Below are 18,642 nucleotides of genomic sequence, written 5' to 3'. Positions count from 1 at the left end.
TGGAAAAATAATATGGAAGTCAATGGCTACCAGCAACTGTTCTTTTACCAACATTCTTTAAAATATATAATTTTTTGCCAGAAGAAAGAAAGAGTGAGTAAATGATGCCAATTTTCATTTTTGGGTGAACTATCCCTTTATGTCAAGCGTTTTTCACCCATTTTATTCACCCATCTGCCAGGAGAAAATTATAAATCCAATCACTCTAAAAACTAACAGCAGACCTGTCCTCAAGGGATGCAATTTGAGGTATCTAACTGAGCAGTTATGCACTAAAGTTTAATACTTAGGTTTTGGGGTCTTTTTAAATCCCATGATCAAAAGTAAAAATGATATTGCATTAACACCGACCACAAATAATAAACATTGCTGCTCCACTTTTGCCGGTTCTCAAGGCTAATGCTTAGCCTGTTGCCTGTGGATAAATGGGAGATTAGTACACAAGACTACATCAAATAAAATTAAATACAAAGTTAGGGTAAAAAAAAAAAAAAACCTTCATCTTCATTTAGAGGTCTTTAAGAGGGGATGCAAAGTTCTTCATCTTCTTCCACTTTCTCTTTTTATATTCTCCTCCCCCAGCTACTGCCGCAACTGTTTTAAAAGCACACAGCGGTTGCTATGGAAATTCAATCTAGGTGGCATGCAGGAAGTTCATTAGCTAGCTATCCAAATGCATATCATTAGAGCTTGCGTAGCATTCAGTTGTGAGGGTGATGAATATAGGATTTATTTTTCAGCAAAGCCTTGCTTTTAACACATTCATCAATTGCTTTGTTTTTAAAGTGCATTCCCATTATAATCACATGCAAACCATATGCATCTGCACCATGCCTGAAGGGGCCTTTAGATTCGGGGGCCCTTTAAAGCTCTTATATATAGATTTTTTTTTTACATCTCCACCAAGGGATAATCTTGATGGACCTTATGCGATTATTTCAGGTTTCAGTGTGAGGATCCACAGTGGAGTAAAACAAGCACACAAAAGGACGACTGATAAATCTATCAGGGTGGAGAAAGTGTCTTGTCCCTTGCGCTCAAAGATGTCTGCTCGCACGCACAAAGCCAGGCAGTGTTGTGTGAAATTTGCATGTGCCTCTTCGGAATCAGCCTGGCAGCGGCATGGAAGCCAGACGCTCCGTCTCACAACTACTTTCAGATCAAAACAGCACAGCATGGGACACATAAAACAACATTCTAATCGTAGACCCATTATCCACAAACTCTGCTGAAAAATAGAAGATGAATGTTCACGATTACGTTCAATGCATTTTTGCAAGATGCTACAGTGTTGTGAATGGCTGTCAGGGCATATGTAGTTTTTAGGTATGTTGCTATTCAGTTTCTGTAATAAAATAAATAAAATAATATATAAATAGTATATAAAATTTAAAAAATTTATTCAAAAAGAATAAATGTAGACATTGGAGTAATGGTTGCTGAAAATTCAGCTTTACCATCACAGGAATAAATTACATTTTAAAATATACCTATAATAGAAAACAGTTATTTGAAACCGTAATAGTATTTAATTACTGATTTTTTTTTTTGATCCAGTTTCTTTAAAAAAATAAAAATATCTTTCCAACCCCACTTTGTAGTGTATATTTCTCACAGCATTCTTTTACATGAAAATATACAACTGCCTTTATGATTTATGAAGAGGGTCCCTTGCAACTGGAGATTATTATTTATGTGCAGTAAGCGATTTCTGAGAAACGTTGTTGAAAGTGGATCGGACTGAGCACCAAAACACACTTGTAGCCAATCACTAGTAAGGGGCGTGTCCAGTAGTGATGGGGGAGGTGCATGTGTTGAATAGCATGTTCAGAAAATTGGGGGTGGAGGCAAGATAGGGGTGTGATTATTTTTGGTAGGGATATGTTTGTTTTGGTGATTTCAAATATCAACAGCATTTCTCAGAAATTTCTTACTGCACCTTTAAGTATGCACTTAATGGACACTTCACTTAGCAAGTACCACTGATAAATGCAGTCATTTTGCTAGGAATGTACCTGTACAACATTGAAGCTACTGTATACAACTATAAGCAAACCCTTTTTGTAGGTTTAAATCATGAACAGGAAAGTAAACGGATATGGAATAAATTCTACTTCTGGTGGGCCAACAAACTACATCATGATGTGAGATTGCACTGTGGCTACTGGCAGCTGCAGAGATAGGCAGACGTTCCCATTGCCACTCTGATGACATCAGCCACCCCCCCTGAGCAGAGGAGACATGGCATTTCCTCCTCATCAAGACAAATAAAGCAGCACTTTGATGGTATCATCCAGAGATGAGACCTTCGTTCTCTGACACTGTCAGTCACACCAAACAGCGGAATCGCATTTCCCACTAATCAGGTTCCTGTCTGTGCAGTCTGCGCGCGCGTGTGTGTGTGTGTGTGTGTGTGTGTGTGTGTGTGTGTGTGTGTGTGTGTGTGTGTGTGTGTGTGTGTGTGTGTGTGTGTGTGTGTGTGTGTGAATGCATTAGTTTGTATGAGACAGACATGGAGGTCTAGACTGAGTAATGAATAAACTATGCTCTAGAGAATCCTTTACAAACTAAAGAGTGTTTTTGTCTGCTGTCTGTTTGTTCAGAATACTGTGGACCATGCAGAATTTCAGTAGTGTTCAGAAGTGCAAAACTATTATTAAGTTCGTTGCATTTCAATCTCTGCATTATTCATTGCAACAGCAACAAGTCTGTAATGAGGTGGAAGAGCATGTATTCAGATGTGTGCTTCTGAACAGATGTTATGGGAACTTCTGCAGGGTGGTAATAGTAATAAGTATTGTAACAATAATGATTTTACTTTAATAAGCACAGAAGATATTAAATATTTGCCTGGTTATCTATAAAACTCATATGTGCTAGATCACAGGTCTTCAACCCGGCTCCTGGGGACCCACTGTCCTGCAAAGTTTATTTCCAACCATCTTCAGCACACCTGACCTGTGACTATTCAAGTGATCCTGAAGACCTTGTTTAGCTGGTTCTCGGGTGTTTGATTAGGGTTGGAACTGAACTCTGCAGAACAGTGGATCCCCAGTAGCAGGATTGAAGACCTATGTGCTAGATCATTATATGTGACATTATGTGAAGTAATATATTTTAATATGTATTAAACTCTGCGGACCCGGTACCGGGTCCAAAAATAGCATGCAAAATGTTCGTGTTTCATTTGCAAAGCCTTCCTTATATGGTATCAGCCCATATATGGGTTCATTTGAAAGTTTAGAGTGTTTTCTTTACAAAGAATACCATTAATTGGGGTTTTATGATTCATAAAGTAGTAAAATTAAGCTAAGAAATATATTTCCCCCCCACACACATTTCCGTCTAACGATTAGGAATATTTTTTCCATAAGAATGTGTATTTAAAATATTTTTCACAAAACAGTCAAGTCATATATCACAAGAAAGCTCTCATTCTCAGGAATCTGACGATGTAGATCATTTTATTGTGTGACAATCACAGATCGAATGATCTTCAACAGAATCGCGATGTAAAATTTCTCACCTCATTGCAAATTATTATTTATCCATCTTAGCACCGCTTCAGTCACCCGCAAACAGCCACACATACCTATATACTCGATATAATCTTTTAGATTAGAATCTCTTCTTTCAAACAAGACCATTTTTACGTTTCTGCGTGCTTCCATTGGTGAGATATAAAGCGTTATGTCCAGACGCGCTCAAAGAGAAAGACGCAGTTCTTTGAGACAGAAGCGCTCTTCATGTCATAAGACAAGCCTAAGCGGCTTTCTTCTGATATATCGATCGGATCTCTTTTGTGAACCACTATTTGTCCCTTCAGCTGTCAGTCTGAGCTGTGTGCTCCACTCAGAGCTGCTGAATTTGACACCTCTGCGTCAACAGCGGGGGGATGGAGTGGACAGTGATGACCACATCCTCCTCAGCCGGTGAAGCACTGGCTGATGGGATACTGAGTCCTCAAGTGTCCGTAAACAAAGATCACACGCGGAATAACTCGCGTCGCGGTGATTATCAAATGTATAATAATCATACTACAAGTTATGGATGACCACCGTCGCCGTGGAGAGGACAGGACGCGCATCTGGTGAGGCTATACGCGTGTTAGTTACTTTTATATATTTGACTCTTTATTTTGAAGCGTGTATGCTCCGCTAACAGCTGTTTATTGACAGAAAAGTACAGTATATTATGCATCTCAGTGAAAGTACAGTAAATACACATGGATTATTACAGTACTGTGTGGATGAACATATATTCGTTTGTTGACGTTCCGAAGGTCGTGTACAAGCTTCGGGCAGCGGATAAGCGCTGATAATGCGTCAAAACAACAGAAGGGACGCTGGAATATGAAATATTACAGATGATTGAGACAGGTAAGATCTCCCAATCATTACACCAATGCAGAATGGACATAAATGAAATGATATGAAGCTGGAGATTGTGGATTCTATTTTAGATTGTGATAGACCAGATATATTTAATAATTTAAAGCAGTTTGCTAGTTTGCAGTGTGACTTATCCTCTTTCAAAGACTGTTCTGAAAACACACACACAAAAAAAGCACATTGTATTGAGGTGGTTCATCATATGTGAAACAACATAATACTATTTGTCACAAACAGCAGCTTTTTATGTCACTTCAAAGGGTTTTCTGTAAAAGGATATAAAGATATTGCATTTATTCCACTATAATATGGGTATGGGTAGACTTCAAATATGGGTAGGCGGAAAATGTATACAAAAAGGGTATTATTCCTCCCTTTAGATGGAATAGAATAACTTTTGCATAGATTATGATAGAAACAAATTTCCTTTTTCCTCTATTAGCTGACATGTGCTGGAAACAAATACAATTGTTTGAAGGATGCTGGACCTCTCAGAACCTGCGCTATACAATTTCAAACTTCAGTTTATAAAAAAAAAAAAAAATCAAAAAGCGCCTTTCTTTTTTTCCATTTATTATAACACAGACAACATATAAAACCATTTTTATCAATTTCAACAGTGCTTTATGTAATTTCAAAGGATTTCCTGTAAAATGATACCAAACTTTTGTATGTACACCTCTGCATGTGGGTATGGGAAGCTTTTGAATTTGGGTAGGAAAAATGCCAGGCGGAAATCCCCAAAATAGCCCTGTGCTTAAGAGGTTAAATATATTTGCATATATAAAAATATACATATATTTAAATATATTTCAAATATAAACATATGGCAGAAATATTGAGAGTATTATGCTAGTATCCTGTTCTGAATTGAACCTCTGTGTTAAGAGTGGGCATGTGCTGCCATCCTCTGTCTAGCACCAACAATGCTTTTTTTTATTGCATTATCACAAACTTGAAAGCATTTTTAAGTATAGGACGCCCCCTATTGGTGGAAAAAGTGAATTGCCATGGGCCTAATGAACAATTTTCAGAAAGTGACATCATAGAGGCCATATGGGCTTATTATTTGAAAGGTGCACCACTAGACCAAAGACATTAGGATTAAATCATAAACTTGTACACTATTAACACTTTCTCCATGCACATGGACATTGTAGTTGAAGTGGACATTTGATCAATTCAAAGCTTGAAATTTCTAAAACCATTACATACTTATAAAAACTGCTTTATGTGGGTGATATCACAAAATTGAGAGAGAAAAAAAAAAACTCATTAAAAGCACATGAAGTGAGTGAACAAAATTAAACATGTCTATGATCAATCACGGATGACTACAGTCACACATTATATCTCCATTGACTTTCAATGTCCCTTAGCTAATAGAGTGTCTCCCCATGTGTATTTTCCCCATTTCTTTCTCGAATTTATAATTACGACCCGTTTCTGTCCATGTCAGCGAGTGGTTCTCCAGAGAAGCAATGGCCTGCTGCCTTAATGGTGCTGCATTTGGTCTCTGGAGGACTGTTTATTTTGCCCTTCAGCAAAGACCCTGTCCTTAATTACTTCAGCATGGGCTCTGTCACACCAATGAGACCCAGCATGGGTTTATACTGTGCAATGCATTGCTTTTGCTGTGGCTGATTTTAAATAGAGCTCCTGACCAGCAAAAAATGTCATTGCTCATTCAGGTGCTTTCAGAATGGACGTGCTGACTAGCCACAGCTCTTTAGCATTATCAAGAGGCTGTTTGAATAAAAACAAGCTTTTCCGTAATTATTATTATTATTATTATTATTATTATTATTATTATTATTATTAGTATTATTATTATTATTATATTATTGTTGTTGTTGTTGTTGTTGTTGTTGTTGTTATTGCTTTTAAATCACCAAACAGAAACCAATAGTGTTTCTAAATGTATTGCTGTTACTCTCTATAAGTCTCATACCACACAGATCTTTAAAAAGCTCTGTAAAAAAAAAAAAAAAAAAAATACCTTCTTGTCTTGGATTTATGCTGATTAGTTATCTATAAAATCAACTTTGGACCTCAAAATATGCAAAAACATTCTGCAGGTCACGCTCATACATAAAGCAGGCCATTTGGTGCACTGACCACTGAAGCACTTTTACACAGCATGTTGCCTAATTTTCGCCCTTCAGGGTTAGATAACCTCCACAGCCCCCCTTATTTGAACATTTGTAGCAAGCATGGTGTTAGATCTAGTAACACATTTGATGTCACTGGTAATCTAGAAAAAGTAGGGAATATAGAATAGGCCATCTCCCTATCAAATATCAATGACGCCACCTGTCAGTGTTTGGGTAGTCTCATGCCAAGCACCATCTGCTAACAATTTGCCAAATTTAGAAGCTATTGTTCTTGAGGGAAAATATTAAAATATGTGAAGTTCATTAAGCACATAGAGAACGGTATTGTCTACCTCTAAACAGCATAAATTCCTATTCTTAATGAGTGTTCTTATCTAATTTTCCAGTTGAAATATCTAAAAATCCTTGAAACAAGATCAAATATACTTAAAAGTAAATGCACCTGTCACGACTAATTAAAAATGCATGAAGTAGTATTTTTATTTATGTATTTATTTATTTTGCAGTCGGACAAGCCTATTGACTGATTGTAACTACTTTTGAACATCTGAGGGCAATTCAGAGGACATTTAATTCATCTGTGAAGTCAGTGTGAATGGCAGAAAAGGCCTATGGGGATCTGGGATCCCATGGGGAGTGAGAGAGAGATGGAAAGAGAATGAATAAGGAAGCGAGGCTTGACTAGGGAGCAAGAGAAGCGACTGTTGACAGTCCCGCTCCTCATTAGAGGGGCAGTGGCAGGGCTTGGCGGTGCATTCTGCTGGAATATGTCTCTTCTGCAGCCCTGGAAGCTCTCTGAAGCCTGCTGGAGCACTGCGACCATGTCAGGCTCAAAATGAAGCCACTGCTACCCCATACCACTGCACTGTTTTGACACTAATTATCAACATGGCCCAGCACTGACAAAAGTTTGTGTACAACTTTGTTATTTCCTTTTTTATACTGCATGTTGCTCTGTCCTCCTCCCTCTGCTCCCCCCTAGAGACTTAGTTTATTGACTGCAATGAGGACAAGAAGATAAAAGTGGAAGCGTGTGTCGGGAGCTGACGACAGCAATTTTGGGATTAAGGGCGATGCATCAAAAGTAAAAAAAAATCCTAACCAAAACGAGTGCAAAAGCAAAAAGTGTCCAAGTAAGAGGTTGGGAATGTCCAGAGGGGTCTAACAAAAGAGGATGCTGTTATTTTGTGACTCTACAAGGCGAGGGTATTTCCAATTCACTCTCTATGGGAGCTTGGTGGGAGGCTTGAGCAGGGGATTGTGAGATTGATGGTGGAGTAGAGCAAATGTTGAGAATGTCAAAAAGTTGAGAAACTTTATGCAAATGAAAGGCGAAAAATGCCGGAAGGCAGCCAATCGCTATGAGGCGAATGCAAGCCAAGGTCGTCATAAGCGACCTTGTCAGTCAAGCATTTCAAAATCTGTTGCTTTGAGTATGCCAAAGAAACTTTGCATTTTTGCACTGTAATTATGCATATGTGATGACTTTCTTGGCCATGTATTGAAACTGATCATGGACTGCTCCAAGCACAGCTACACTTCCTGTACATTTCACAAACACCCCACCAAAACAACAGACCTTCTGTTGTGTTAAACGGATAGTTCACACAAAAAATAAATAAATAAATAAATAATGATATTGTCATTAACTCACCCTAATGTCATTCATGTCTCAGTGATGTATTATTATTATTATTATTATTATTTTAATATACAATACTTAATAGGGTCCAGTGTTGTCTTGTTAAAAATCTTTTGTGTTTCACAAATGAAAGTCAGTCATGCAGGTTTAGAATGACATGACAGTGAGTTTCATTTTTGGATGAACTATCCCTTTAACTGAAGACTGTGTTGATCTTATATGGACCTTCAGGACATATTGTACTTGTATGTAAGGAACCTGGTTTATTGTGACAACACTGATGCAATAAAGACCAGATACATCTCTAATTACACATAATGTCTCTTGACCACACACTCTAGACCACAGGACTAGAGTGATGCTTATTAAATAGTAAAGAGAAAGGATGTATAATAGTAGAAAGAGGGCGTGTGAGAGAGAAGGAAAGAAGCAAAAATGGAAAAATACATACAAAAACCACTGGTGTCTATATGGGTTCATAACCAGCCTGTGAATACTTAAAAACTGCATACTGCATATCAATGAATATATATCAGAATCGGGGGTGTCTGGTTGCATTTTATTTTGTTATTTTACTGGAACTGACAGCAGAAGCCTATAACCCCATCTCAAGCCAATGGCTATGCTCAAAATAGCATATCACCATACTATTCTTATCTTTTCTGCAGTGCCCAGTATACTGTGCTGAGTATGCAAATGAATAAATAGTCAACATTTAAACTACATGCAAAGGTTCCATTTCTATAAAATATATTTAAATGTTTAAACTGATAAACTACAAATATCCCAATGATTGTATCTAAGTTAACAGACTGTTTAAATGAAAGCTTTAAAATAAAATAAAATAAAATAAAATAAAATAAAATAAAATAAAATAAAATAAAATAGAATAGAATAGAATTAAATTAAATTAAATTAAATTAAATTAAATTAAATTAAATTAAAATACCCTTTCTGCTGAATACAAAAGAAGATATTTTGAAGAATGTTGGTAACTAAACAGTTGACAGTATCCATTGACATCCATTGCATTTTTTTTTTTTTTTTTTTTTTTTTTTTATCATACTATGGAAGTCAATGGCTATCATTAATTGTTTGGTTACTAACATTCTTCATAATCTATTCTCTGGCTCAATATAGACCAATTATCAAGAAAAAATTATTAGACAATATAGTTTGCATTGCATAAGTACTTTATATATTTACCATGACAAGGTCCTCTAATGTGCTACAGAACATTGATTTTTGGCAGATGTCAAGGGCCTCCGAATCATATCCAGCCATGGTTTGTTGTGACCGTCCGGTAATTTCATAATTCAAACATCTCTTGAAGCAGACTACCCTGTTAATTGGCTTTAGCAGTACAGTACAGTCTGCACCTGCGTCCTGTTACACAGGGAGCAGTGCTGGTTTGAAGGGTGCTTCACTGACTGGTTGAGAGTTTTAAATAGTCTGACGTTTCTCCTTAGAGCTGAGTGAAGGGACCGGTGTCGGCTCAAAGATCTGGGGTGCTATGCTGCAGTATCAGCCATTATTGAAATGGAAAACAGCCACATAAGAGTCACTCACACGGCTCCATACAAGCTGTGTTTAGAGCAGATGTTCCTCAAGTAATCTTCAATCTTAATGCAAACATATTACATCTGAATACTAGTGATTAAAGACTTTTTCACTGAAAAATATCTTAGGTTCTAATCTTCCTGGTTGATGATTAACATTGCATTAAAATCTTTCTTTATTAATTTGCAAATATGATTGATTGATTTTGGTGCTATGAGGTACCATTTTAGGCTCAACAAAGTTCAGTTTGTTAATATTGCTTAATGCATTAGATATAATGAACAGTGAACAATAATTTTTCAGCATTTATTTTACAAATTTGGGGTTGGTAAGATTTTTTATATTTTTGAAAGATGTCTCTTATGCTCACCAAGCATTTTTTTTTTTAATAATAATAATAATAAAAAATAAAAAAAACAGGAAAAAACAGTAAAATCAGTAATATTGTATGGTGAAATATTAATACAATTTAAAATAAATGTTTTCTATTTGAATATAGTTTAAAATGTAATTAATTCCTGTGACAAAAGTTTGAAAAAAACATCATTTATTTGAAATAAATGTCCTTACTCTCAGTTTGGATCAATTTAATGCATAGAAAATAATAATAATAATAATAATAAATAAAATAGAAAAAAAAAATACTGACCCCAAAATTTTAAGCAGTAATGTATAGTAACACATCTTAACACTTAAGTCTAATTAACATGAGTTATTTTAAATCAAATTAACAATGAACAATAGTGTTTGCCAACTTCATTCACTCTGATCACTGTGAATAACATATTACACATGGCAATTTTATTTATTCACTCCTTCCCCATATAGTGTGCACATATTGTGCCATTGACCGTATTGATAATAGCGAATGAATGCAAAAGGAAAATGGGTTTGGAGTGGCATGCAGGGTGAATACATGATTCATTCATTCATTCATTCATTCATTCATTCATTCATTCATTTAGAACTTTTCCTTTAAATGCACTTAAATCTCAGCAAATTTCCGAATGTAACCAAAAGAGTACTTTTTCTATACTACTCCAGTTTCAACACAAGACAGATCTTGCAGCAGGTGCAAACTTGCTTTGGATTTGGTCAGTTCAGGTGAAGTCAGTGATGTCCATTTCCAGGGTTTAGTCTCACGATACTTCAGCTGCAGTCTAAAAACACAAATAGAATATGGAAGCGGAAGCACGGTCTTTTTTGCTTACTAATGCTGAGAAGCATTTGAAGATTTTGCTAGACTCAGGCAGAGTACACAAAGGTTAGCACTTAAAAGAGTACAGAGTCATTTTGTCACCCTGAACTTGGTGAAATGAGGAAATTTCTCATGTAACATCATTAATGCGAGTTGTAAGAAAGACATGTGACATAACATGACACGTGTACTGCAGATCATCTACAGGGCTTTGAACTATTAAAGAAGACATCAGAAAACTAGGGACTGAAACTTTGCCAGAGCTGTACACCTGCAGACATGAAAGTTATCACTGTCACAGTAACCATGGCAACTATAAGCAAAAAAAAAAAACAAACAAAAAAAAAAAACCTTTAATTTATATATAATTACATTATACATACATACATACATGCATAAAATAATTTAATGCATAAAATAAAATGATAAATAAAACTATAAAAAAAAAAAAATAATAATAAAAATAATAATAATAGTAATAATAACAATAAAAAAAACAAAAACAACAATAATAATAATAATAATAATAATAATAATTCTCTTTCTCAAAATTCCATGGACCTCCTAGCACACACTTGTAAACATAATTTGAAAAACCCCTTTTATGACTAAATATAAATCTTAATCAAAATACAGTGTTTAATTTACCAAGATTGAATTTCACCCACTGATAGTGTTGTTTGTTTGCTTGCACAGAGATGTGTTCAATGCAAATAGGAAATGGTGCAACCACAGCCAAAATTTGTGCTGAATGCAATTTGTAAAGAACAATTTTCCAATAATTAAATGTAAATGCTCTCAGCGTCACACTATTTCAGCACATTTAGTGCCTGGTTAAACTGGATTGCGGGTGGTTAGTAAATAAGACGGCAGTTTTTGAACTGTAATCTTGTGTGCAATAGCGGTGCAATCATTTAGTAAAATCACTCAGAGGTTTCAATATGAACTCAAGAACTTCCCATTAAATTCTTTAAAGACCAAATTATTTCATTTGTTTTAGCTCTGTAACTACTCTTAGTGTATGACAGTTATGGTAATTTTTTTTTATTTTAAAAATATGTATAAAAAAAACTCAAAGTTGGTACTTAATGAAACAAAACTTCATTAATATTCTTGAGCTTCAAGAAAATAACTTCTGAGCAATAAAATATTCTTCTGTGACAACCAAAATAGATGACAAAATGCATTTTCCTACACCAACGGGTTTGTGATGCCATATGCAGAAAATAAAACAATTGCTGTGTGTGTGTGTATCCATCTAATCTGAAATGTAGGAGGCAGTCACATCCCTTAATATTCTTTTATCACAAGTTTCCTATGACCTCTTGTTATGTGTTTATGAAAGAGTTCCCTGTTGTTGCGGTTCCACGATGTTTGGAGACAGGTGTAAGTTGCAGCCTCACTCAATCATATCTGGCATCTATCCACCCGCAACGCTGAGGAAATGATAAAGCAGCTGCTTCTCCACTTCAGTAGAGAATAATAACAGTTGGCCGTCAACAACAGAAGAATAATTTCACTTAAACAAGCCTAGACCTGTGCAAGAAGAAAAACATTACTGTGGTTTTAAAGAATGGAGTCACCCGGATAGATGGATTGCCAGTGCATAATGCTTTTGTAAACTGATTGGTATGCTATCACCTTTCAGAGATGTGGATTTTTTTTTCTTCTCAGAGATGTATGAATGAACTTGAGTGGCAATAATTACCCCCAGGACACATTTTTAGCAACCGCATCCAAACCTGTCAAGATATTTGCTGCTATTACACCAGATTTTGTCATTCAAGTCTAAAAGAAGGAAAAGGACTTTGAATGATGCTATTTGAATAGCAGTTGCTTATGATGGACTTCTGAAATCATATTTTATATATAAAGTCTATAAAAGGGACTTTTTAATGGTGATATTTGAATAGCAGTTGCTTATATTATAAAGTATAATATATATATATATATATATATATATATATATATATATATATATATATATATATATATATATATATATATATATATATATATATATTATTAATAGTACCACACTATATATATATATATATATATATATATATAATAATGTTAATATTTATATCTGATTATCTTAAAATTTTATTATGATTATGATTATATATTATTATTATTATTATTATTATTATTATTATTATTATTATTATTATTATTATTATTATTAATAGTACCACACTTCCTGATCAGTCAGATCCTCAGTAAAGTCTGCTGGCATCATGATAATCATGATTAAAACTGCTGAGTGGTCACTAAAATCAGCTCTCTCACACAAGGATTTGCAATTAAAAAATTTAAAATGAACTTATATAATACATTATAGGTGCAGTATATGGGATGCTGCTGATTGTTTTCACTGAAGCTGTCTCTCTTGCCCCTGTTGAAAAACCATTGCAAACCACATTCATACTCTACTCACTCACTCACACACACACACCCAGCTGGCTATTTCCCATGATGAATTGTAGGTTTATTTTCAGCACATTCTGTTGGCAGAAACACCTGGCACTGATTGAGGATCAGGTCACATTGGCACCCTAGATCAACTCATGAAGCAGGAGTGCGGGTGAGACCGGGCACTCTGGCACTGGGCAGGCCGCTAAGGGTGCTTGTCTAGGACACCAGATGGAGGGATCTGCATATTCCGAACACAACTGACTGTCTGGAAACTGAGAATGGACCAATAGGATGGCTCAACTCATCACTGATGTGAAAGTGTTTTATGATATATCATTTTAATACTATATTATATAAACTAACGGCAAATTTTTTTGTTTCTGAGAAAGGTCTCTATATTCTCACCAAGGCTGCATTCATTTGGTCAAAAATGCAGTAAAAACTGTAATACTGTGAAAAATTAATACAGTTTAAAATAACTGGTTTATATTTAGTAGATATATATTAAAATGTAAATTATTCCTGTGATGGTACAGCTGGATTTTCAACTGCCATTGCTAAAGTTTTCCTTGTTATTATGTTCAACACTGATCATGATAAAAATCATTATTATTAAATTAACAATAATACATATTTAGAATAAATGAGCACCTAATCAGCAGAATGATTTAGCTTTGAAAGTTCACGTTTGCCGTCATAGAAATAAATTATATATATATATATATATATATATATATATATATATATATATATATATATATATATATATATATATATATATATATATATATATATTAACAAGTTACTTTAAACTGTTATAATTGTCCACAACATTACTCTTTGCAGCATTGGCGAGCATAAGACTTATTTCATTTATAATATTTTAATTATTCAATCATTTGACTATAGTATACATTTACATATAAAGGCCCAGAATATTTAGACTAGTGTGGTCTTTTGGGCCAGTAAGCAAACAACCAAAACACCTTAGCAACAACATAGCAACATCCTGGTATCATAGCAGCAAGCTATCTATGAGAATGAAACATATTTCCTTAAAAATTTAAAAATCTACTTATAATACTATAGACATAACCCTTAAATATACCTTTTCTGTATTTTTGACGAGAACTGCCCTAACAAGGTTTATAGAATTTTTATAACCTAAGAGTAGCAAAACCCCACACATTTACATCCACACACAATCTTATGGCAGAGGTTAATTCTGCCACCAGCTTATTTGTAGTGTATAATTTAACACCAACCAAAAATGTTGTGTGTGTGCGTGTGTGTGGGCACACATGTAAGTTTGAAGTGTTCCTGACAGTGTGCCCACTTTTAATGAGAAACACCTGGCCCTCATTCATAATGGAGGGTGCGATTTCAAATTAATTTGGTGGCACTTCTGTCTGTCCTGGGTGATGTTCAACAGCTGTACAACTCTCTCAACTGCATAATGAATCACGCTTCCCTCTCGTTTGAACCCAGAGATGGGCTTTTCATTGTTTTTTCTTCTCTGGGTATTGAGGGCTGCCACCTCTATAATGCTGGATGCTATTGTCCGAAAAGTAGCTAAACTTGGAGTCCAATTTTGGCCAGGATATCTGGAATAAATTATGCATGTCTGAGGAAATCTGCTGAAAATTCAGAGTGAACGTCGCAAAACCTGTCAAGGAATGTAATGGTCACATTTTTCCCCAACACCAAAATAATAATAATAAAAAAAGTTGCGTAAAGAAAATGGGTAACACAATAAATGGTTTACAGTATGATTCTCTGTAGTAAAAATAAGACCCTTTTTTATTTAAAGGGAATTAAAGGGGTCATATGATGCGATTTCAAGTTTTACATAAAATAATGTTCTTTTTTAGCAACATCATATGAGCCCTTTAAGGGAAAAACTCCCTAAAAATAATGTCACAGAGCAAAATTTTCTAATATTAGGATTTAAATCCCAATAAGCAAATAAATAAACAAATAACAAAATAAAATAATAATAATAATAATAATTCTATATGATCAACTTAAAAATCCTGCAACATTGCAAGCCATGCAATTTTGAAGTTTGCATTCTTTGTATTCAGCCAAGAGCTTGTTGCTTTGCTTACTGTACATCTTTTACTAAATCAAATTGTCTTTTTCACTTGAACACTGAATGAACAGACTGCCATCCGTCTCCAAGAATACATCTTGAAGGCCATTTACACTTGTTTTTTTCATGATCAAACAGCTCTCCATTCTGTACATGAAGGGACCAGCTGTAAGCACATCCTTATAATTCTGTGATTTAGCTGTAATAATAAAGGAAGACTCTTGACAGTCAATGTTCCCTGAATGTAAGCAACTGGATGATTCAGAAAGAGCTGAAAAAATGTGAACGCTGGTGATGTTACATAGTTTTTTCATCAAGCGCCTGTCACCTTTGGCTTCAGAACTGTCTTTCAGTACAAGCACTACAAAAGAACATTTAAGAAAGGGAGAAGTAAAACAGCAGCTGTGTCTCTGCCCTGCTGTGTCCTTGTTCTTTGAAATTTCATCAAGAACTCAAATCTTGAGCTATTTCTTTTAAGACTGCACACATTTGCAACTTCCTAAGCAAACCAGACCCTAATCAAACCATTTGAGACTTTCAAGTGAAAAGAGAGAAATACGTGACTTATTGCAATCCATGGGGCACCTTTATACTTTAACCTACTGTGAAGATGATTCATAAGAACAAGGATTGTGTCAAAAGTCTTTCATTTTTGTATCAGAACACTCACATATCCATGCTCACAGTCACATACGCAGACATAGCTGCTTGTCAAGTGCTGAATTTTTCACATAGAAGAATTTATGTGGACATGGTTGGCAATTTCACTTCAACTTACCAAATTGTACTCTCTCTGATCTTTCTAAGGAGCTTGCATTTGTTGTCACAAGTTGCAGCAATGGTTATAGGTTTAAGGAGCAGGATGTCACATCACTTTGGAGGATTTTAATGTGCTCTGCTTATCTGCTCTGCATATTTGCATTCATTTTTTTTTACTGGTAATGGAAGATGTGTCATGCCCTGATGATGCATGCTGATCAAGTGACCCAGCAAGTATGTATTTCTTTGCATAAGGAGCAGGTCAAGGAGTCATGGTTTGGCTGGTTAGCATGGCTCAGTACCTGCTGGATGTCATAACTACACCATCTGACTGCATCATGCTTCTTTTTACTTTGACAAGCTTTTTAAAATAGTTGTATTTATTTAATTTTAAATGCCACACTAACTTGTTTGGCCATTTTTATGGTGAAAACATATTTAGTCACACAACTGATTGTTCTATGTTATTTCCTTTGTACTCCCACATAGTCGCACAAAATTTTGTAGAGCAAAGATTTCATGTTAGAAATCTTATTCTAAACATATATAATCTAGGTTTCAGAGTAGAAATTATAATATAAACATGTATAAAGAGCAAATATAACTGCACACTCACTTGAGCATCGTTTATTAGTTACCACCGTTTATTGTTCTATGTTTATTTTTTATTTTTTTATCATTTATTATAAACGTGTATGACATGAGCCAGAATTTCTAGAAATGAATACAATCACAGATGGGCACTTGGGCAGAGAACATACAGAGAGATCTTTCTATGAGGCCAGAGCCATCTGCACACTTCATTTCAGAAAAGACAAAACTTTATTTAAATTATTTTTAATCCCAGATATGTAACAGCTATGACAAGTTTGTGAAATATGGATGCAAATTAAACAGTGTATTATTACTCCATATTGCAAAATCTATAAGCAGAAGTGCACATAAGTTTTTCAGCCTGGTTCTCATATGAGAACCTGGAGATTTGGTTTAGTCCTCACACAGCACATGGCGTGACCCATCAAATATAACTATTAACAATTTTTTTTTTTTAAATAAAATAATTAACTAAAAGTGTGATAATACTATTTTATTTGAAAATAAAAAGGGAGTATTAAATACAAATACAAATATTTTATAGTAAACTTAAAAATAAAATGCTATTACTATTATTATTATTATTATTATTATTATTATTATTATTACAATTTACACAGCACATTTCTTATTTTGGTCGCGCACGCAGACCTGTGGATCACTTATGTGCACCCCTGTCTATAAGCCCATTCCTTATCATTTTATCTTACTATAATAAGGTTTTAACAACAACAACAAAGAACATTTTGTCACCCCACAACTTACTTTCTTCTGTGGAACTCAAAAGGAGAGATCTTGAAGGACTGTACTGGTCGCTCTTTTCCATAGATTTACAAAAAAATAGGGAATAAGGCTTTTATGCTTCAAAAACAACACAAAGAAATCATATAAGCTTAATAAATGGTTTGCATAACTTTTATATATTTTTAAATGGCAGTTTATATATATATATATATATATATATATATATATATATATATATATATATATATATATATATATATATATATATATATATATACTGTATATAATGAACATTAGCTAGGTGGTCTAATCCACTCAATATATATATAAAAAAAAGCTTTTTGCACTGATAACGTGTATTGCAAACTCCTTTACTGGTAAAATGCATGTACTTTTTTAAAGTAAAGATGTAAAGATGTAAAATTAATGATACTGTGTTTTTCATGGTGTTTTTATTTAACACTAACTTAATGATAATAGCATTAATGCTAATTTGTCTAAAAGAACACAAACCTGGGTAGCTGTGGAACTTGAACTTGAACTCGAGTCTTAATGATATGGTTCTGGGGTTATACAAGACAAAGAAAAAAACACTACCTCAAGCAGTCAGTCAAATGAAGTATAAAATGCTGATCTTTCTCATTAAAGCTTGACTTAAGCTTAAAACTTTGATTTTCAGTGCCACAGCAGAGGGTTTTTTTGAGCTTTGTAACATCTTCTCTGTGATTAAATGGGCACACTGAAGGTCAATGCACCAATTATTGGCAGTTATTGCACAAAATCTTTGCCAGACCCTTATATACATTTTATGTGCCCTTATTTCTCCTCAAATTGCTAATAATATAACTTGTGAAAGTGAAATAGATGTTTTCCTGTTAATGCTATGTGAGAAACTAACTATGATCATTTTAGCAACTACATAGAAAAGCAAAAAAACATTTGAATTTTCTTCCAAAATGACTAGTTTATCTCCATTTTGATTATTTTAACTAGGAAAAAAACTCAAGTCTTGTTTGTACAAATACACATGGGCAATCAAGTGAGTTTCACTGTCCCTGAAACATATAATTATTGGATAAATACAGGTCAATAAGATGTTTTTACTTTATGTCAAACTTAGTCATTATGAG

General features: G+C 34.5%; 1 long non-coding RNA gene across 1 annotated transcript; it reads left to right on the top strand.

The window, feature by feature from the left end:
* The first annotated feature begins 3,132 nt into the window (after positions 1 to 3,132).
* On the top strand, positions 3,133 to 4,379 carry LOC122145348. Its single transcript, XR_006160292.1, has 2 exons — positions 3,133 to 4,090; positions 4,283 to 4,379. It is a non-coding gene; the product is annotated as an uncharacterized LOC122145348 (long non-coding RNA).
* Positions 4,380 to 18,642: the final 14,263 nt, after the last annotated feature.

The sequence above is a fragment of the Cyprinus carpio genome, chromosome A6, assembly GCF_018340385.1.
Source record: "Cyprinus carpio isolate SPL01 chromosome A6, ASM1834038v1, whole genome shotgun sequence".
Classification (NCBI taxonomy): Eukaryota; Metazoa; Chordata; class Actinopteri; order Cypriniformes; family Cyprinidae; genus Cyprinus; species Cyprinus carpio.
Note: the sequence above shows the minus strand (reverse complement) of the source record. Positions and strands in the feature narration are given on the sequence as shown.